This window comes from Pelodiscus sinensis, chromosome 1, assembly GCF_049634645.1.
Source record: "Pelodiscus sinensis isolate JC-2024 chromosome 1, ASM4963464v1, whole genome shotgun sequence".
Lineage (NCBI taxonomy): Eukaryota > Metazoa > Chordata > Testudines > Trionychidae > Pelodiscus > Pelodiscus sinensis.
Genome location: NC_134711.1, coordinates 116677735 through 116700474, shown reverse-complemented (window position 1 = coordinate 116700474; position 22740 = coordinate 116677735). Strand labels below are relative to the sequence as shown.

At 44.7% G+C, this 22740-nt stretch overlaps 1 protein-coding gene across 2 annotated transcripts in view; it reads right to left on the bottom strand.

The window, feature by feature from the left end:
* SOX5 (SRY-box transcription factor 5) overlaps positions 1-22740 on the bottom strand; it is an 897303-nt gene that overhangs the window by 432504 nt on the left and 442059 nt on the right. Inside the window, exon 4 of one of the 2 annotated variants that reach the window (XM_075898182.1) lies at positions 6879-7024. The exons of the other annotated variant lie outside the window; for it this stretch is intronic. The gene's annotated coding sequence lies outside the window, so the exon portion shown is untranslated. The remainder of the gene's footprint in view (positions 1-6878; positions 7025-22740) is intronic. 2 annotated transcript variants of the gene reach the window in all.

Below are 22740 nucleotides of genomic sequence, written 5' to 3'. Positions count from 1 at the left end.
CATTCAAGTAGTCCTAACTTTTTAAAACTTAATCAACTTCAATCTGGATGCATAAAAGTTGAATGCCACAGAAGATGTGAGGATTCACAGCCAGTCTGAATGATTGGCTGGCCACATTTAGCTGCTGAAACAGTTACATAGTGTAAAAATCTTTCTATAGCAAGAGTATCCTTAAAAGCTGAAATAATCCAGAGGTGGCAGGTCGTTCAGAAAAAATGTAAAACTGTGCCTATTGTACAAAACTAATAAAACTCTTTGTGTCCATGCTTTCTTCTGTTCAAATCTGACTAGTAACATTACTCCTCAAGGCTTGAAGACCTTTAGTTCCCCCCATTTCCCTTTTTATTTATTTTTCCAATTATTAGTAACTTCAGTGCAATAAAAAGTTCCACACTGGCAGCCTAAAGAATGAAAAGCTCAGACTAGCCACAGTTCAGGTCCAGCAGAGGCACTAGCAGAGAATACTTCAACAAATTACCTACTTAAAAGGATACTGTCAGTATGACATCATTGAAAGAGCCCTATTAAAAAATCCTGTTTGAGATAAGAGTGTCTTTTCAATATGATACATGTCTTGAATGCATTTTCTTTAAATTCCTTTAAATAGTTTTGAGAGTTCTTCTGCTCCTCTGTTGTTGCTTACAAGGATTTTCACCTGCATAAAGTTAAGTAGGTGCCAAAGTGTTTGCAGGAACAAGGCTTATAGGAGAAGACTGACCTGATACTTTTTCTACACAAAGAGCTGACATACGCTCCAAGTAAACAACTTGAACAAAATATTCAGCTAAATTCATCTTGTGTGACCTATAGCAGGTGCAGTAATTTGAGACAGAAAAATCATTTTCAACTGGCCCTTTACACCTGCTCAGTAAGAACCACTTTAAAGGAAGGGACAGAAATAGAGCACTGTGAAATATTCATTGGGAATCACTCCATTTACTACTACATTTAAAAAAAATGTGTTGCTCTTCCTTGCAAATGAAGCCTCTACTACTCCTCTACCTCAAAAGGTGTCTGCGTACGTGTGTGTGCGCGCGCGCATGTGTACATAAGAGGTTATTTCTGTCCACGCCAGAGGTTCAATACTGACTAGCTCATGAGAAATCTGCCATGTTTCCAGACCTGTTTTACAAACCCAACCTGACTGACTGTTGCTGACAAGAATCTTAAGCTTTAGGGCGTTTATCCAAAACACACTGAATTGCTGAATCTTTTGAGATTCACTCATTTTATCATGAGTACTACAATATTTGGGGGTTTTCTCACAGCTGCAGTTCATGGAATCAAGGGATTATGGCTTGCGTAAAAAACCCGCACCCCACAACAGCTGAGTTTGTAGCACCTGTGGTTACAGAAAAAATCTGGGGAAATGTAGAGATCTGAGTGCCCTCTCCCTTGACTCTGAAACTAGCAGATGCTTACAAAAAGAATGAAACATGTATTTCTTTAAAAATCCCATGACTTTTAAGCCAACCTCATGATTCTTTGGGATCTGCTCTATGATTTCTGAGTATTTGGGATTGGAAATATTGTGACTGAATTCCACAGACTGATAAAGTCTATCAACTAAGTAGCCAGAAGAGCCTTTTTCTATGGTACTGATGTCCCTTTAAAGGATCAGCAGATCTAGAGAAATGATCATTCCCCTTTATTCGGCTGTGGTGAGGCCACATCTGGAGTATTTGTTGTATCATGCAAGCAAGGTAGTAACAAACTTCAACAGGCCTTTATTTAACAAAGGTGAAACCTCTTTACAAAGCTGCTGCTGTTCTCCTCTGTAGTTCTCACTCAGGCCTGGCCCATCACCTCCCTGCTCCTTCCTGTTTCCTGTGCTTCCAGATTCCCAACAGCCAGTGCTCCTAGTTCTAATAATTACAAGCAGCATCTAAAACACCACAGTATTGTGTCCAGTTCCGGGGCCCGCACTATAGAAAGGATGTGGACGTATTGGAGAGTGCCCGGTGGAGGGCAACCAAAATCATTATGGGGCTGGAGCACATGACCTATGAGTAGAGACTGAGGGATTTGGGTTTGGTTAGTCTGCAGAAGAGAAGAGTGAGGGAAGATTTGATAGCAGCCTTCAGCTTCCTGAAGGGAGGTTCCAAAGCGGATGGAGAAAGGCTGTTCACAGTAGCAACGGATGGCAGAACAAGGAGCAATGGTCTCAAATTACAGTGGGAGAGGTCTAGGTTGGATATTAGGGAAAACTATTTCACTAGGAGGGCGGTGAAGCACTGGAATGGGTTACCTAAGGAGATGATGAAATCTCCATGCTTAGAGGTGTTTACGTCTCAGCTTGACAAAGCCCTGGCTGGGTTGATTTAGTTGGGGTTGGTCCTGCTTTGGGCAGGGGGCTGGACTTGATGACCTCGTGAAGTCTCTTCCAGCTCTATGATTCTATGATCTTTACATGTATGTTTCATGACTGCAATAGAGAACATATATGTTATTTGCATAGGCAGCATAGGGTTGGTTCCATTAGCTATTCAAAACCCAGGGATGTGCCTTATACCATGGATATTTCCCTTACAGATATTTCTGCACCCATTTTACACCTCTGGAGCATCGTACAAAGGTTGAGGCAGAATGAAAAATACCCCAGATACTGAACCACTAAGACCACTCCTGTGAAAACTCAACTAACAAGCATGCTCTGTGATTCAAGAAGCCTATTACACCTTAAAAATTGAAGGATAGCTTTATGATCGCAGAGAAAATAAAGAGTGAAACAGAACTGAAAGACTCCTCTCATTTTGGTGCCAGAACACCATGGAAAGAAATACAGGAAGAGAGAAGTAAAAGCACTTTGTTTGCTAATTATGCCATGAATAATTTCTCTAATGCCCATTTGTCAACCAACCTACCCTCACTTGAGTCACGGACACAAGTTGTATTCTAGAAAGTGCTTAGCTAAAGGCATACACCCTGTGTTTTATGCTTTCTTTGTTGGCTAGCTAATGGCAGATGGATTTTAGGCGTGAGAATGTAAGGAGGGGGGATATTATTTAGAAGGATGTTAGAGAATGGGAAAAAAAAGAAAGGAAGTGGTCCATTAGCATTGCATTTACCTCTAAGGGCCCATCTAGGCTAACTTCGCTCATGTCCAGGACTCTGTTATAAAACAATTTCCTTCCCCGCTACCAAAATGGGTACAATATGACTCCATTTTAGTGTATAAAAAGATAAGATGTTAGCCATGTCCTTTAACAGTGACCAGTGCTTTAGAATGATTCCAAAATATGGCTAAAACATCATTAGGTCTAATCTATACTAATAAATGGAACCACATTACTGTAACCAACAACATTGTAGTCATAGTGCAGATGGGGTCAAAAGCAGACTAGCCCCCAGTCCGCAATTCTCCCTCCATTGTTACTCAGGAAAACACATGGACTTAAATAAACTATACAAGACTAGTGCCAGCAAACGCTGAAAACAGGATCACAAAATCCCCTGCCCTCTGTAAAAGGCATATTGTGAGTTCCTGAGTTTGTAATACATCAAATACAGACCTTAATACTTTCAGTGTTTATTCGGAAGAGGATTTGTTGAGGGACAGCAGTCCTGGCATCATGGAAAAGATTCCCTGTTTTTTCCTCACAGTGGTGTGCAGTTCTTCACACCAGGCTAATCTTTTGGGTGTGTCCCTATGACGGACAGCTTCTTAACAACGTTGCATGACTTCTTTAACTGAGTTTATTTTGATGTTCCAGAACAAGAGCTTATGAATGTAGACATCATCATATAGTCAGGGCCCATGATCTCTCTCTCTTTCGTGAGTTATCATTTTACCTGCCATTTCGAGTTAACTAGTGTTGGGATCACAGCACTACAGAACAACAACAATCGGAGAATAAAATGGTAGTAAACTAGTTTGGGCTGAAGTGTTGGGATCATATCTAAAACAAGGTTAGGGCCAAAACTGTAGATTTCAGATCTTCATACAAAGTTTAGGATTCTTCATCTAGGATTTGGCTTGGTTCTTCATCGAAAGTTAGAGGCCACATGAAAAGTTTAGATCTGAATTCAAACTTCCCCAAATTTGATGATGTTCAGACTCAGGTTTTTGGTCAAAACCCATTGCTAATCAAAAAGCTTAGCAGTGTTCTTTGGATGAGCATCAAGAAAGTTGATTAGGTGCACATGTACTATCTTGAAAGGGGGCCATACAATAATCAAAAGAGAGAGGACAGATCCTCAGATGGTATATAACAGCATAGAACCATTGACCTTAATGGGCCTATGCCAGGTTACATTAGACGAGCTTCTGTCTTAAAGGATAAATGGTTATTTGAACCTTGCTGTCTAGAAATAAGGTTACAAAATTCATGAGACTAGACTCACAAAATTTATTTACTTCCTGGTTTTAGACTAGTTGAAAATACGTAAATTTCTCCTACAGTGATGATAAATAAATAATTACGATAATACTTAGTTCTCATATAACACTTTTCCTCCATAAATCTCAAAGCACTTTAAAAAGAGGCCACTGTCACTATTACTGGTCTAACACATGATGGCAAGAAGTTCCAAGGCACGTGAACAATGAAGTTAACAAAAACTTTTCAAACCTCAAATGGCCAGGTTTTGGTTCAGGCTTTGGTTGAATCTCTGCATCAGTTCTTACGTTACCTGACCCAGTGCACACATTTCCATACAGAACTTCTGGGAAGGGCTGTGAGTGAAAGGAAACTGCCCTACAGAGCAACAACAACAATCTGAGAATAAATGGTAGCAAACTAGTTTGGGCTGAAGTGCTATGGCAGGATGTGCTAAAATGCTGTGCTGGCTGGGAACCCTTTGTGGAGCCTACCAAGTGATTCATGTCAATATAAACTCATTAGGACTGAGACAGCTCTCTCTTATTGCATCCAACTTCCTGCACAGCTGTCAAAATACAACATAAAATTACAGCAGCACAAGTTATTCATGCTACATATAGCATAGAATGAGGATGGTGTAATATGTCCACCCCTCGGTGTGGTCTTGTCAGTTTCACAAGCTAAGCTGAGTTGGTTCAAATGGGTACTGAGATGAGAGACCTCCTAGAGAAACACCATGCATTGCAAGTAGCAGGATGTGTGGCACTCTTCTCTGAGAGACTGTCTTGAACCAAAGCCTCTGTGTTATTTTGGGTGGTGCTGTTTTGTGGGCACAGCTTCATGAGAGCAGACAGGCTGCAATGCAGTTTTTTGCACTCTGTGTCTCAAAAACATCTGTGGAGACACTAAGTATAGGTTGGACTCCCTGGTCCAGCACCCTTAGGACCTGACCAGTCCCAAATGAGGGATTTTGCCGTACCAGGGGAGATCATTTCTGGACACTCTGCTGCTAGCTCCCATGCCCAGCCAACTGGCCTCCCAGCCGGCTCTGCACCTCCTGCTGGCCCTGTTGCAGGGCAGCCAAGAACGTCTCCCAATCCCACTGGACAGACCTGCTGCTACCTGCTGAACAGCCTTGCCATCAACTAACTGCCGGTAGCCCACTACCCTGCCACCCCCCCCCCCCCCCCCCCCAGGGATCTATGCCAATGGCCATCCACTGGGACTCTCTGAACCTGCAACATCCGTGCCGGATCATGGATGTTACCAGACCAGAGAATCCCGGTTAAGAGAGTTTCAAGCTGTAGTTGCAAACATCAGTTGAATCTATATACGTATAGAATAAAAAGGCCTTCCAAGCAAGGCTACAATAACCGTACGTTCAAGGTATCAGGACATGGTAGTCCATGGACTTTTTCAGTCTCTAATTTATATAGTCCTTCATTTCAGGAAAGTTAAATAGAGTTGGACCTGTACTTTATGCAGAATTAGAATTCCTTGTTATCAGAATGACAGAACAAAATTCCCCCTAAATGGTCCTACCATTTTAAGAGGATTGAGGCAGCTATGAGCCTTTTCTTACTAATACTTCCAAAATCTCTCTAAACAGTTTATCTCACTGAGCTGCTTCAGAACCCAAGATACAGACTCATTCTTGAGGTTATGTTGAAGACTGACTCTGAATCTTTTCCTCAAAGCCAGCTGCTTGGTTTTTGATTCTAGGACTGCCTAAACCCTTAAACCAAGTACTTCATGGTCAGGCTGGAAAGTCCTCCTCCTCCCCCTACCATTAACTTAATTTTGCCTTCTCTTTATTTCCTATTCCTTGTTCTTGCTGGAGGTCATCCCCCCCCTTCCATGACTGGTAGCCTAGGCAGTCTCTCCTGGAGCAGTGAATTTGCCTCCCTTTTCTCACTAAAAGCACTTTCTTTATTGGGTTGAGGGCTCTGTACATACCCCGGTCATCTGTCATCTTTTGAATGAAATCTAAAACTGTGGTCTTGACCATTCATGGGGACCTTCCTCAGGAGCATACATGTTGAAGTCCTGCTAATCTGCAACTTAGTTCAAAGAGGATATGAAATTCTTTACAAAACTACAGCAGAAGGTGAACAGCATGATGATGAATTGCTGATAGCATTATCATGAACTTTTGAGTCCTCTCCAGTAGAGGGGGAAGAGAGGCCCAGGCCATTGCCCACGGTGGAGTGGTGTGGAATATCTTGGTCATTTCTTCCTGATGACCCAATCAGCCCTCCTGGGGCTGTTTCTTACCTCCCTTGTTCTCTCTTCAATCTGAGGCGTGGTCACAGCCTGCTTTTCCCCAGCAGGCGTTCCTAATCAGTCCCAGCAGCTAAGTCAGTCAATTAGACATTCCCCAGCTGACACACTCTACTGTCTTGTTACTCTCTGTCAGCAGGGAGTAGAAGAATGAAAACAGGCAGGCCTCTATCATCCTGCTTAGATCTTACCATGGTCCAGAAACTCTCCTGTGAATTGCTTTGTCCCCAGAAACTGCACACTTTTCCCCTTTAGTCAGCCAATTGCCTTCCTTACCTGATTGTCAGAGACACCTTTTGAGCAGATCTTCCATTTGGACTTTGCTTTGCAGCTGTTGAGGGGCAAGGCCCCCTTTGTCCAGTACTGCTCCTTCACTCCCCTAGTCTCTGTGTAGGGTCGAAACCCTATCACATAACCTCATTCTAGAAAAAAGGAAAAACGAGGCATAAATAGGCTGAGTGAATTGCCAAGGTCCCGCAGAAATCCTGTGGCAGGCCAGAAATAGAACTGTCATCTTCTGATGCCTTGTCTCATGTTTAACTCCAAGATCATTATTGCTTCTTTGCATACACACTAACTAAATCTGGTACCTTCATTCATCCCAACTGCATATTTGTATTTTTAAATTTGATGACTGTCATTCCTCGTCAAAGAGAGCCAAGCATCATCAATGAGACAGCCTTTAAGAGCTTGTTCCAGACGAGGAAATATAGAACAGTACTTTAACACAGCACAAAGTGGGGACTGTAGGATTGTTAGCCTGATATTTGTTCTGATTTGATCAGTCGTCCATGTTTGAAAGCTCAGATAAGCTAAAACCAGTAACTTCAATATTTTTGTGACTTTATGTCATAATCCATACCACCACCAGATAGTAAAACATTATACATGATGGCATAACACCTGGAGAAAGCATTATGCTTATGAAAAGACTGTGGATTTAGCCAATTCAGTTCAAGGGCTTCTGAGGCTTTCTGAGCATTTTAGCCCGGCTCTATCAGCTCTGGTTATTACCTCAGCCTTTCTCTGGCAAGCTACAGAAAACACAGCCAATAATGTGGTTACATTGTCTATTGCAAGCAACAGCGATGGAAAGGCCTAATAAACTGAAGCATGACAGGAGACACAGGTTAGTTTCTTCTTTTAAACCACGAACCTGTGAAGGTAACTGAAGGAGATTTTTTTTTTAAATAAATCAGACTGCCCTGTATTCACAGACCTCCACCTTTTGTGCAAATGCAGTCACAAAACGTGTGTCAGGGAAATGACATTGCCACTGATGGGAGACACTGAAAAAAAGTTGTCTTGCACGCACAGAAAAACAGCCCATCTACCATATAAGCTGTCACTGACTGTTTAGTCAGAAGTTTTAAATGACTCCTTAAATTCACAATCTCGGGGGCCTTGCTGCTTAATAAAGACTACGGGGTGTTGAGAAGCACAGTATATTATTTCATTAAGTGCTTTTTGGGAGAAGGGGATTTAGAAGTAAAACTGCTGGCTTTGTGTGGCAAGGTCATGACCTTTGACAAGTTTGGAGCTTATCTCTTTCATCTTCCCACTCCCCTGGGACCCCTAACTTGCAGAGGAATCGAAGCCGGTAAGCCGGGGCTAGACAGAATTCAGCATTGTTGTGGGGCTACGTTCTCTCTCTCTCTCTTTTTTCCCCTAAACAAAACAGATCTGAACTGAGCCAAGGAAACAAAAATGTATTGTTCCTCGCAGATGGAAGCGAGTGTCGCCTAGGTAACCAGATTAATCTCCTTTTTCTCTCCCTTCCTCTCTTGTAGTGCAGTAATCGGTGGGCTCTTTTCACAAAAAAGCCAGCCTCAAAGCTGGGGCTCTAACTAGGTTCCTAATTAGCTGCAATTTACAATGAAGACAACATGATGAGATAATAGAAATTTGCAAAATAATGACATACCTCAGCAAAATATTCCTCCTCCTAAGAACCATTTTTATACAAAAACAATAAAGAGGGCCCTTCTAAAGCAAAGCTGGAAAATGGTGGTATATTATGTGACACAGAACATTATTGTTCGCCTCTTGTTCCCCCAATCAACAGCTTATTGTTTGGCATCTTAAATAAAAATGACTCAAATACAGGCCACATAATGATCTCCATTGCGCTAATACACTGTATATACAGAGTAGTCAAAAATGTACCCGAGCCAAAGCCAGTGGGGCTGATAAAGTAGCGGGGCCCCGAAAGGTAATTTACAATACAATGCAATAAGTATTATTACCAGTCTTAATCACACATATCTTTCTGATTTCTGTCAGGATGCGCTCTGACATCAAAAAGGGCACCCGAACAGGGGGCAGCTAGTTAATGAAATATGATGGATCACATTTGTTTTCATGTGGTGGTTAGCTCAAATGAAGCAGCCTCCAGACTGTTAGCCAACAGTATTCTCTTGTGTGACATCAAAGACTACCATTCAACCAGGGAAGGGGGGGCGGGGAGGGGGGAAATCACAGTGAGACAGCACAGTGGGAGGAGCTCCTAGAAACTAAAAGAACCATTAATAGTAATCTCTACCTTATGTCCAAAAGAAGACAGAACACAAAAAATAATAATCCAGGGGCAACTTGTCACCGATTTCATGATAAGCAACATCAGCACCTACCCCACATTTTGGACAAATGGGTGACAATCTGTTGGTGAGATCGGATATGCTGGAAAGGGACAATTTGTCTTCAGTGACACAAGGAACGCCTCCCCCATGCTCTGTATGAATTCGGATTATGGCAAAGTATACATTTTTTTAAAAAGGCCAAAAGAACAAAAAAGTCTAGTTTGGTGTTTGATGTCAGTAGGAACATTTCATAAATGGCAATCAATTGTCTAAACCTGCCAGGAATGACAGAAGCAGCACCAACAAAAGCAGTACCTTGTTTATTTGTGGGCCAGTAACTGTGAACATTATGGCTGAGGGTACTCGAGATCTATTGACCAATGGGCTGCCCCATAAATAACTGCAGACTAAAAACACATTGGGCACAGATAAAAAAAACATTAGCCCCTCAGCCCCTCTGGATACTGAGTATGGCAAGAAGCCTAACACCCTTGGTAGTGTAATTAAAAGGAATCCTCAAAGATATATTACAGAGAGAGCAAACCAACCACTGTAGAAAGGACATCTAGTTCTATTTGTGCAACAAAAAGCTTCAAAAGTAAATCCCATGCTCTATTATGGGGCAGAACCACCCAACAAATTATAACAATGTCATATATTTATATAGCACCTTTCACTCAGAAGGATCTCAAAGCATTGAAAATATATGCACAGCACACACAGAAAAACATCCATCTTTGAGGTAAAGGCCAGCAATTGAATATACAAATGACGAACAGCTTGCTACATCAGAATCTGAAGAGGGAGTTTTGGACAAGAACACCCAGACTCTATTGTTATGAAGAGTGCCATAGCATCTTAAAAACAACACACAACAGACTGGTTTTTAAGATCTTATCCAAAACAGCTCACACAACAAATGGAGCTACTGTTATTCATTCAACCTACTGCCTTCTTACTATGTAAGTGACTCCTTAAATAACAATGTCCATCAACAAAATAGACATAAAATAATTAAAAAGAAACACACAGATTTAAATGGTAGAGAAGAGCTTAGCGTAGATTTCAATCCTGAAACTGAATATGCTGAACAAATGTTCCTTATTTTGCACAAACATCCATCAAAAAAGAGAGAACAAGATGGATATATGTAAAATATTTAGAGGACATTCAAAATAAAGAATTGAGGGACCAATTCTGACACAGTTACTCACACTGCACAGTACTTAATGCGCCCCCAGTCTGATTCCATGGAACTCTCTTAACAGAAGGGCATCAGACTCCGACCCTGAGAGAATAACTGAGGTGTATGAATCAGAATTATAAGTAAGAAACCCCTCATTACAGGAGTTCTGACCACCCTCAAATTAAACTGACTGCACTGACAATGCCATCAATTCCTATTCTTCTGAAAGGGAGTCGTAGTTGGCATTCAGCACCTTGTAGCATCAGGCCATATACAACCTAAGACAACAATATAGACCAGCTATAGGCAACCTAGGCTAGCGAGTGGGACACATGAGTAGCCCTCCATCTCAGTGGGCCACAAGATTGTCGTAACCAAGATGGTCTCCAGGGCAAGAGTAGTTTTGTTAACTGCACTTGCATACCTAGAATATATAACTTAATTGTAGCAGCGATTTGACTGGATGCAGAGGGAGCACACAGCTCTCACGGTCAATGTTGTGTGCAGTCAGCACACACCTCACTTCATGTGCCCTTGCTTTATGTGTGTGTGGTCATTTTAGGTAGGAAAAAAATATGCGAATGGAAACTAGCGGAATCTGGCAACCCTGCGTGTGGGCAATGGTAAACAAAATGTCTCATGGGTCACACATGGAACCCCGATGGGCCACCAGCTGCCCACCACAGATATAGACCATACTCTGGCTTTGGAAATACGAATGCAAAGGCAATGGGCACTCTCTGCTCACATATGTATTTCCAGAATATGCCACTGTATAGCTCTAGATAATGAACAGTAAAGTGCCAGATCCTGAGTTGGTATAAATCACAATAGCCCCACAGAGTGATAGAGAGCTATGCTAATTTACACCAAAATCCGATCCAGATTCTTTGAGGGGAGAAGGATAGTAGGGTGTTTACTTGTTGTTTTCAAACAAGTGCATGATTTTCTATGCAAGCCTGAACATAGCCGGTCCTTTTCATGTTCATTTAACAAAACCTACACTCTGCAAAATATATACCTCTAAAGACAGAAATAAGCTTTTACCTCCAAGCACTCTCTCCTTTGGAGTTTGTACACTTCTTTTGCTGAACCCATCTAGAGGTGTTTCCATTGCACTCTTAACTAATCCTGTGTGGAACAGCCACAGTGCATGCAGAATTTAGAAAGGCAATACTATAATCACATCACAGAGCTGCAATGTTACTGTTGTATCCGTATGAGCTTGTACGATCAACTCTGACATATACATAAATCTTAACTATTTCATATAAATACTTCACCCCTTCTCCCACTCCACTTCTTTGCAGAAATTAAATAATCCAGGAAGAGTTAGTTCTTGGCAGCTACAGGGCTAGATTTCATAGGGTATGTCTACACTACCACCCTAGTTCGAACTAGGGTGGTAATGTAGTCAACCAGAGTTGCAAATGAAGCCCGGGATTTGAATTTCCCGGGCTTCTTTGCATGTTGCCGGGCGCCACCATTTTTAAATGTCCGCTAGTTCGGACTCCGTGCCCCGCGGCTACACGCGGCACGAACTAGATAGTTCAGACAAGGCTTCCTATTCCAAACTACCATTACTCCTCGTAGAACGTGGAACAAGGAGTAACGGTAATTCAGAATAGGAAGCCTAGTCCGAACTACCTAGTTCGTGCCGCGTGTAGCCACGGGGCACGGAGTCCGAACTAGCGGACATTTAAAAATGGTGGCGCCCGGCAACATGCAAATGAAGCCCAGGAAATTCAAATCCCGGGCTTCATTTGCAACTCCGGTTGACTACATTACCACCCTAGTTTGAACTAGGGTGGTAGTGTAGACATACGCATAGAGTTTACAAGAACACAGCACATGCTGAACTCAGTGGAAATTCTGCACAACAGTAACTGCAGCACTGAGACTGTATGGGGTGCTGGAACAATTTGTCTAGTGGAGGTGCTGAGAGCCATTGAACCAAAACTATAAACCCAGTCTATGTTGGAAACCACTTACAACTCCCCTAGTTCCAGCACTTATCGGACTGCAAGCAGTAGCCCTTCCCCACAAGTTCATATCCATTCCAAAAGGTTGATCCTGCAACCTTTATTCATATGGAATAATTCGTATTCAAAATCAATGAGGCTACTCGTGTGAGTAAAAGTGGCAGGATCAGACTCTTAGGGTATGTCTACACTAGTCACCCTAGTTCGGACTAGGGTGGCTAATGTAGTCATTCGAACTTGCAAATGAAGCCTGAGATTTAATTATCCCGGACTTCATTTGCATGTTCCTGGGCGCCGCCATTTTTAATTGCCCAGTAGTTCAAATTACCTGCCTGTGGCTACACGCGGCATGGGCTAGGTAGTTCGAACTAAAGCTCCTAATTCGAACTACCGTTACTCCTCATGGGCTAGGTAGTTCGAATTAGGAGCTTTAGTTCAAACTATCTAGCCCGTGCCGCGTGTAGCCGCGGGCAGGTAGTTCGAACTACCGGCCATTTAAAAATGGTGGCTCCCGGGAACATGCAAATTAAGCCCGGGATATTTAAATCCCAGGCTCCATTTGCAAGTTCGAATGACTACATTAGCCACCCTAGTCCGAACTAGGGTGACTAGTGTTGACATACCCTTAGTGCCTGTATTTTCGGAACTGCCTGGCACAGAGTCATTTTCACGGAACAAATCTAATTGAGATCATCGACACCATTCCCTTGGAAAAACACATGGGTCTTTGCAGCCCTGAGCAATTACAACAATAAAAATTTACAAATTGCCTTTGAAATATTACTCTGAGCATTCTTCAGCATGAACAAAACCTGTTGTGTGATGATACTGGCTTGCCTTGATTTTATTAATTGCCATTACTACTGTTGTGTAGCTTTGAGGAGATTAATATCTCTCAGCACATATGCCTTACCCATCAGCCTTCTTGTATTTCCCACCTTTGAACCATCAGCAAACATACAAAAATCGACATAAGCAAAATGGGTCAAACCTGATCCAAGAAAATTCACATCACTAACTGAAGTTAAATATTCTTCAACTCTTTTCCTTCTCCCTCCACTTTGGACTCCCAAGGGATGCAGGAAGAATGGTTTAAATCAATAACTAAGGGCTTCAATTTTACAAATCCTTAAGCCATTAGAGCTCAGAGGCCTCCTTGCAATCGTCCTAACCTCCCCCACCCTAACACACACATATAAAAGAAATACTCCCAGCCTGGAATTAACAACGTTCATTCAATGCTCTTTACTTAAAGGAAGAAAACAATTAAGTGAAACCTTGAAGTAATCTCATTCTGCCTATTTAGCCTCTTCATCCCTCAATGTGTGGTTAGTAAGTGTTGCAATCAGGGGCTAGGGCCTGCTATCATTCGGCCTTAATTAAAAAAGACACAAGCAGTGGAGCTGTGAATTAGAAATGTAACAACGCACTACCCCTGATTAATTCGAGGCTCATGTTGGATTAATAACTCCAAACAAAGAACAAAAGGAAATTGTTATGCGAATTGCAGCCCTCCCAGGCCAGACAAAGGTCAAATCACAGGATTTCAATTTCATCCGGAGTCGCTTAATCAACTCCCTCGGAAGGAAGACCATATGCAGTTCTGAAAGCTGCCCATTGTAGTCGTGTTGTCACTGGACCTGAGAGACGGCACAGAGATAATCCCAACTATTCCCAATCTTTTCTTTTTCTTTCTTTCTTTTTTTGTTTCTTCCTTTCATTTCTGTCTCTCTTTTTTTTTCTCCATATGACAAAAACCTCATTATTGCTAATAAGGGCCCTATCCAGCTTTTGTCGCTGCTGCTGCCCCAAGGAAGCAACTTAGGTCTCCCTACACATGCAGCTGCAGAGATTGCTCCTCATTTTGAAGGGAGACTTCTCCAGCTGAGGCTACGTACGTCTAAGTCTACATATTACGCAGCCGCCTGTGATTGCCCCAGGGGAATAACAGTGGGGTTTGGGCAGGGGGAGGGGAGAAAGACAGATTGAGCACATTCAACGCAACGTCTGCATCCTAATGCAGAGTCCTTGAGGTTCAGTGAGCTAGGGAAGATTTTTTAAAGGTCATTCTGCCCTGAAGATGTATCCTTGGCTGAAGCAGAGCCACAGGGAAGTGTAGAGAACCTTGGAGTCAAAGATTAGCTTGTTGTTCACCCTAGACAAAGTGACGATGGAGCAAAGGAGCCCTCATCTTTCATAATGAAGAAAGTATATATCCCTAGTGCCCCTCCAGTAAGCAGAGGTACAGGCCTCCACAAACACTCTCTTTCAATCAGTCTGGGCAGAATGGCCCTGCTCACACCACCAATAAAAGGTTTTTCTTATTTAAAGAAAAAAGAAAACAAGCTGGGCCTGAGATCCAGCCACCTCCATTCTTCAGCCCCTGTAGATGGGGGTAGGAATTGCTCCAGGCCTAGAACTGGAGTGGCTTTAGTAGATTATACAGACTCAAAAGTGGCTACAGCGTATGGCAGGCCTGGGCAAAATACCCTCTGTGGGCCAGATGCAGCCCGCCCAGCTGCCAGATCTGGCCCATGGACTTCCTGCCTGCCCTCTGCATGCTACTGAGAAATAGGGACGTTGCTGGGCTATGTGAGGAAGGGAGGAAAGGGTTAGCACACAGCTCCTGCCACGAGCATAATCCCATTGGCCAGTTTTGGCCAATGGGAGCTGCCTGTTGTCAGCCAGCAGGTCGCGAATCACCTTCTCCTCCTCCCCTCAGGCTCATGGCTGTTCAGAAATCACATGGCCCCACAGCTAGTGCGGGGGCGGGGTAGGCGGGGAATCTGCTTGGGAAGGCTGCTGGCTGGGAGTCAAGCAGGTAAGTCTCCCAGCCAGAGCCTGTCTCTAGCACCCTAACCCTTTGCCCCACATAACCCAAACCCTCTGTCTCCTCATATCCCCTCCCACATTCTGCACTCCAATCCCCTGCCCCAGGTCACAGCTCTCTCTTGTCCTAGGTCACAACCAAACTCTCTGCCTCCCTCCTACACCCATATCTGCTACCAGATACTGCACTCCAATCCCCTGCCTCCAAGTCACAACACAAACCCTCTGCCCCACCCTCTCCATCCATATCCTCTCTCATATCCTGCACCCAGTCTCCTTCCCCAAGTCACAACCCCCTCTTGCCCAAGGTCCAAACCCTGCACCTTTGTCCACTAACCCAGGTCATAACTCTCTCCTTCACCTAAACTTCCTCCCAGACCCCACTCTCTCTCCTGCACTCCAGTCCTTTACTGTAAGCTCCCTTCTGCACCCAACCTCCATTCCAGACCCTGCACCTCCTCCATTACTATGGAAGAATGCAGTCCTTTCCAAGTTCTTGGAGTAGCCCACCCCCATCAAAAATTACTGCCCACCCCTGGCATAAGGAGTATGCCACCCCTGCCCACCCCTGGCATAAGGCCTCCTGAATGACTCTGCTATTCCCTGCTATGGACCTCATCTTCTGAGAGGTCAGTTTGCCATGCAGCTGGCAACCATAGCCTTTGGAAAAATGCCTGGTCTGGAAGGTGCAGATATTGTTCCCTGGACCAGACCCTAAGAGGTGATGTTAATACCTAGTAGCAGTGTATCAGAAACATTAAAGATCTTTTGGAAGAAACTGACTTTTTTTTTAATAATAGAGATATTTTCTAAAATGAGTCATCAGCATTTGGATTGGGCTATAATTTCCTGATTTCCTCTTCCATGGAACATGTCTAAAAGCATAAACAAAAAGTTCTGTCAAAAAAAAACCCCCTCCTGTTTTGATCACCTTGAAAACATCTTCATTCTTAAAGGAAGTTCAGAGCCAGGTTTGACTTTGCAGCGTGGGCCCATCTCTGCTCAACACTAGCAATAAACTCGTCTTGCGCGCTTCCCATGTTGCTGCTCATCCAGCTGCTGTCATTTGATTGGCTCCTTTGCTGGAGGTATGGTTGCTGAATTGTCCAAGTCTCTCATGCCCAAGGCCAGCTTTAAAATGTTATCACCATAAGTTACTAATATGGTTCTCAGCACTGCTCCTTTTCCCATCATTCTCTGCTCCCTTTTATTCTCATATACACATTTTGTAACGTTTAACAAAAATCAGGGAGCAAAACCCTCCTGTGCCAATCACTTGTAGGTCAGAAGCTCAGGAAAAAAGTGATTTAATGCACATATCAGTTACTGCAGACACTTTCTTTCCTCCATGCTACCACAAGATCTGTGATTTTTTGTTTTGTTTTTGGCTAGTTATTTGTGTGCTATTGAGGGGAACCTGGGCTTATATCCTAGTAAGAAGACAAGATAGGGCAGTACTGTACTTTAGTACCATTGTTCTACTACAAGATCCTGGAGCAATACCGAGCAATTCTCTATCTCCCTGTCATTACAAAAAGATAAAGGATTGCTGGGGACTGGCCCTGCCTGACAAATCTCCAAACTTCTTGAAGTCATTGCTACTCTGTGGCATGAAACAACCATGTTGTCTTAAAAAAAATTAGTGATGATAGCCTAATAATGCCATTAAAGACTTCATCATTCTTTTTAGTCAGCTGACTGGTAAAGATTATTTTTGGAAATACACTGCAGCACCTTTTGGAGAACCACTAAGCAATGTTAGCAATCCATTAAAGCCCCTTTCTAAATCAGTGGTTTTCAACATCTTTTCACCCCTACATTTTTTGGAATGGAAATGTAGACTCCTTTGGAAATCTTAGCGAGTATGCAGACACTCTAGGGTCTTCGCACCACAAGTCGCAAACCACTGTTGTAAAAGAAAAGCAAATGTTCTTGCTTTCACTCATTTTGTACAGCCAGTTCTCAATTTCATCCTGAGCTTGCCACATATTTGGTGTTCTGCTTAAAGACACAATTCCTGGAGTCAGGTGAATATGTGAGAGATTCAGCTCTGATTTCAAATGAGTGTCTTGCTCTCATGATTGCAAAGAACAGCTTGACTACTTGTCCCTAAGTGCACCCTAAAGACTCAAAAATCAGGCAAATAAAGACAAATAAGAAGATCCCAATATTTACTATTTTAGGACAATTTCATGATTTTAAAGCCTGACTTTTTTTTTTAAAACACAATGATGTATATGACATGTTAACAAAAGCAATACAAGAATTCATCTGTAAAGAAAACACAAATAAAGGTTACATAGCTAATTCTCTCCTGTAACGACAAAAGACACAATATTATTATGATATCAACTGAGCATACAATAATATTGTTGGGTACTCCCAAGCAAGGAAGATGTAGTCCGTTCCCACATTCTTTGGACTACTCAAGTGGATCAAAGGGAGTAGAACAGGCCAGAGAATCTGGCTTATAGTATATAACAAGAAGCACAAGTGGTATGCAACCACATAAAGCCATCCTCTGAAAAACCTACTGGCTCCCCAGTTTTTCAGTATTATTTTAAAAATTATGCTCTTCTTTAAAAAAAAATCCGCCCTGGATTTATGTCATTTCACTTCAAAGATCTCCGTATGCCCTTTTTCTTGGTTTCATCACTCAATCTTATCTAGTCACCAGCAGAAGAGCCTCCTTCTTGCAGCCTCTGTCATGTGCGCTATCACCTTCCTGAATCTCTTCACCTCACCAATTCTTCATCTCTTTCCAAATCTCAGCTGAAAACAGCCTTTTTTTCTCTTGCCACGAACTCTTACCTCCCTCTGCTATTACAATATTATTTAACTTGTGAAGTGTTTTTTAAAGTAGCCTCTATGAAAAACACTATACAAAACACAGTAGTATGGTGCTGTGTGCCAGAAAGCTGGTGAGCCAAATCTGATGTATGTCTTTTTTCTAAAGACAATCAGCAATCGTCTTTTTTCAGTGGTTAGCTAACTCACTCCACCCATGGCCAATACTGAAAACAAGCAGCTGTGTGGAGGCATTAAGCTGGAAGGGATATTCAATATAGAATGTTTGCGAGAGGCTCACTTGTATCCCACAAACAGAAACCTCACTCACCGACAAATTAACTTATCAAAGTGCTACTAATTTTTGCCTGATAGAATCAGAATTCTGAGTTTCTACCTTCTACAAGGCAGCAAATCAAAGTTAGCTTTTCCTTAAAACCACATTTTATCATCTCCCCTTGTTTACAGTTGAGGAATCAAACCCTTGCAAACATTGCAGTGAACTGCTAAGCAGCTGCTATAGTCCGCCTCAGAGGTGATTATTTTTCAGTGGCGGGTGGTTTATATAGGATCGGATCCTGCCACCTTTACTCTGGTAAGCAATCTTCATTCAGATAATTAGTCCCACTGACTTCAATGGGAAAGAGTTTAAAGTAAGAAAGAAGACCATTTATCTTGCTGCAATGGAAAGACATTAGCAGGATATTATAGTCTAAGTATAGTAGAAATAATTAAAAAAGAAAATGAACAATTGCCAGTGATTACCAAAGATAGCGCCTATGCAAAAATGGACAAAATTGGTGTAATCTCAGGGTACGTCTAAACTACAGGCTTTTGTCAACAGAGGCTTTGTTGACAGATACTGTTGACAAAGACTCTGTCGACAAAGAGCGTCTAGACTTCGTAATGCGGATCGACAAAGCAATCCGCTTTGTCGACAAAGAGCGTCCAGACTGCCGGGCACTCTGACAACAAAAGGAGGCACCCAGAACCGCTTCTGGCAGATCACAGGGGCACCATGTACTTCCTGGTGCTGCTGCCTGCCCTTTGCAGAGATGCGTGCTTAAAGGGACCCTCCTGAATAGCTGTTGCTTTGCTTCTGCAGCTGCCTTGCTTACCTCCTAGAGGGACAGCAAAGGTTTTGCAGTGCGTGCTGTGAGTGCCCTGCTTCCTGGGACACCACAGCAGTTTTGTTTGTTTTTGGAGGTTTTTCTGATTTAGATCCTTTTTTTGCCATGGAGAAAGAGCTGCCCCTGAGCAGGCGATGGCCCCACTCCATAGTACTTCAAGTGCTGCTGCAACTGAATGAGACCTTCATGCTGTTAATTCCTGGTCCAGATTCTGAACCCAGCCTGGAGCCCCTCCTTCAGGATGTAGCAGCACTGTTCTTGCCACCGAACTTTTTCCAGGAGAGGCGATTTTGGAGGCTGGAGACAAGTACGGACTGGTGGGACCAGCTCATAATGGAGCAGTGGGATGATCAGGCTTGGCTCCGAAACTCCAGGATGCGGAAGTCCACCTTCCAGGAGCTCTGTACCTGGCTTGCCCCCACCCTGCAATGACAGGACACCCACCTGCACCCTGCCATCCCACTGGAGAAGGGTAGCTATTGCCTTCTGGAAGCTGGCCATTCCTGACAGCTACCAGTCAGTGGGACACCTGTTTGGTGTGGGGAGATCTACTGTTGGCACCGTGTTGATGGAGGTAAGTCCCTCGGAGGGGAGGAGGGACAGTCCGTGAGGGGTAGGGGGACTGTAACAGGAGAGGGCAAGGGGAGGGGCAATGGAGGGGAGGTGGTGGAGGGCTCCTGGCCTCACTCCATCCTACTGCTGGGAGCAATCGCTGGGGGGGGGGAGGAGGGACTCCTGGGGTCTTGGGAGGGAGTGAGAGGGGAACATCCCATGGACTTGGGCAACCGCTCTAACTTCCTATTCCATGTGTTTGTATGTGTCTATTTCTGCAGGTTGTGAGGGCCATCAACTCAGAGCTGCTGAATAGGATTGTCCACCTCGGAGAGTGGACGGTTTTGCTGGGCTGGGATTCCCAAACTGAGGAGGAGCGCTCAATGGAACTCACATTCCCATCTGTGCACGGCACCATCAAGCAACCCTTTCTATTAACAGAAAAGGGTACTTCTCCTTTTCTGGTTGACCACCGTGGACTAGTCACAGACATTCGTGTGGGGTGGTTGGACCGGGCACATGATGCTCAGATCTTCCGCAATTCGAACCTTTACCAAAGGCTGCAGGCTGGAACCTTCTCCCCCCAGCGAAACTTTGCTGTTGGGGACGTGGAGATGCCAATCTGCATTGTGGCTGATGTGGTGTCCCCCCCTTACACCCTGGCTCACGAAACCGTACACTGGCCATCTGAACACGAGCAGAGAACTCTTTAACGTGCACCTGACACGCACACATTTACGGGTGGAATGCACGTTTGGCCGGCTGAAGGGAAGGTTTAGGTGCCTGCTCACTCGTCTCGACATGGGGGAACACAATATCCCAGAGGTGGTGGCTGCATGTTGCGTCCTCCACAACCTGGTGGAGAGCAAAGGGGAGGCCTTCCTCCCAGGCTGGGGGCCAATGGCTGAAGCGGAGGGGAGGTGGTTTGCGTAGCCTCGGACAGCTGCCGTTCACCAAGCCCATCAGGAGGGAGTCCACATCCGGGAGGCTCTGTGTGAGCTCTTCTCAGATGGAGCCCAATGACTTTCCTCAAGGTCTCCCCAACGGGGCCTGTGGGCCTGGGCCCCCCCGTCCCAAAACCTTCCCTCCCACAAGCCATTCCTGCACCAGCTTCCGGACAGTTAAGACACACACACCATGTTAAATCTCAAAAATATAATGTTTATTAACAATTAACGTTAAAATAAATAACTGTGTGTAAAAACAGCAATGTTCAACAAGTATTCAAAAAGAAACTGTTTTTTCAACTCTAAAGCTGTTTTTAAAACTGCGGGAGGCGGGGGGATGTCAACCTGGAAGGAGGAAGGAGGGAGGGATGGGGGGATGTCACCCTGGAGGAAGGGAGGGAAGCCAGCTTAAGGATGATGGTGGTATTGCCTAGGCCGCAAGCCTTTGCCACCTTGGGTCCATGGACCCTGCTGTCCTCGGGCTTGAGTTGGGACTGTGCCGGTGGAGGGGGCTACAGATGGCTCTGCCCTAGCGGAGGGGGGGGGGCAGGGCTGGAGGGGTGGCAGGGGCTGAGGGAGAGGAAGAGGGGTTAGAGGGGGCTGGAGCTGGATGAACAGGAGGAGTCCCCAGGGGGAGGCCCTGGCTCAGCCACAGCCTCCCAGACACTGGCATGCATGTTGCTCCACTGGGGGAGGAAATCCTTCAGGAGCCGATTGTGCCAGCGAGCCTCCTCCCTTGTCCTTTCCGCCATCGTGTCTCCCATTCTCACCATGGTGCCCTCCATTTTCTCCATGGCCTCAACATGCCTCCTCAAGAGGTTGTTGTAGGCCTGCCAATGCCTGAGGGTGCTGTGGGACCAGGTGGGTGGTGGCACAAGTGTTGCCCGGTGTTCAGAAGCAGCAGGTCCGGCTGTGGAGAAGAGGGAGAACTGATCAGTGTTAGGAATTCACACACTGTGATTCAGTCCTTACAACATGAGAATGTTGTTACTGCAAGGCTATGTCTGGCCCTGCCAGCTGCCCCGGCCTCACAGGGACCCCGATGTGGCTAGGGCAACGTCCACCTCAGGCCCCCACCCACATACCCACTGCCTGCCCACCTGCTTGCCCATGCACAGAGAAGCGCAAGCTGTCCAGGAAGACCAAGACATGTGCACATTGCTCTGCATCCTCTCTGCTTCCCCCTTCCCCGTTCTGTATCTGTGACCCTGACTGCACTCACCTGATATTCCCTTGCCAGCATCAGAGGATGTCTGCGAGGCCTGCTGGGTCTCAGGGACAGGCTGCAGGGTCAGGGTTTCTGTGGAATGCTCCTCCTCCTACTCCTCTTCTCGTGGAACCGCCTCCTGGCTCTGCTGCACCGGTGTGTGCAAGCCTGTCTGCACGAGCATCGGGGCAGACATCAGTTCCCGAGATTTTATTGACGCCTGCTCTCCTGCACAATCTTTGAATGAAAGATCTCTCGGTAGCAAGCCATTGCCTAAGCTCCTTGACTTTGGCCCGTACTTGCTGCAATGTCCTGGGGCGGTGTTCTTTTCATGCCAGCCCCGAGCCATGTGTCTCTCTATATTCGCATTTCTGCGGCGGGTGTGCAGGGCCCGGAGCGCTTCCTCCTCCCCGCAGAGTTCTAGCAGGGCCAGGACCTCTGACCCTGACCAGGCTGGGGCTCTCTTTTTTTCTGTAGAGGGCTCCCAAGATGGCTCCTTCAAAGATCCTTGGGGCCCTCGGGGATCTTGTGCGTCGCACATGGTCACATGGCAGGGAGGTAGGGAGAGCTGCGTGTGACAATGTTAGTCTGTGACCATCTTCCTGTCAGAATGGCTGCCCAGGGTGTCTGTGCCTTTAAAACATGGCTACAGACATGAACAATAGAGGTTTTCCCCGAAGGAGGACGGTCCAGCAGGGGTTTTCCTTGGAGGTTTTTTCTGTCAACAAAAGAAACACCCACATCCACGCTGCCCTTTTTGTCAACAGAACTCTGTCGACAAAGGCATTATTCTTTGTAAAATGAGGTTTACTGCCGTCGACATAAATGCTGCATTCTGTCGACTTACTGTCAACAGAACGCAGCAGTAGTGTAGACGCATGTATAGTTTTGTCAACAAAAATCCACTTTCGCCAACAAAACCCTGTTGTCTAGACACAC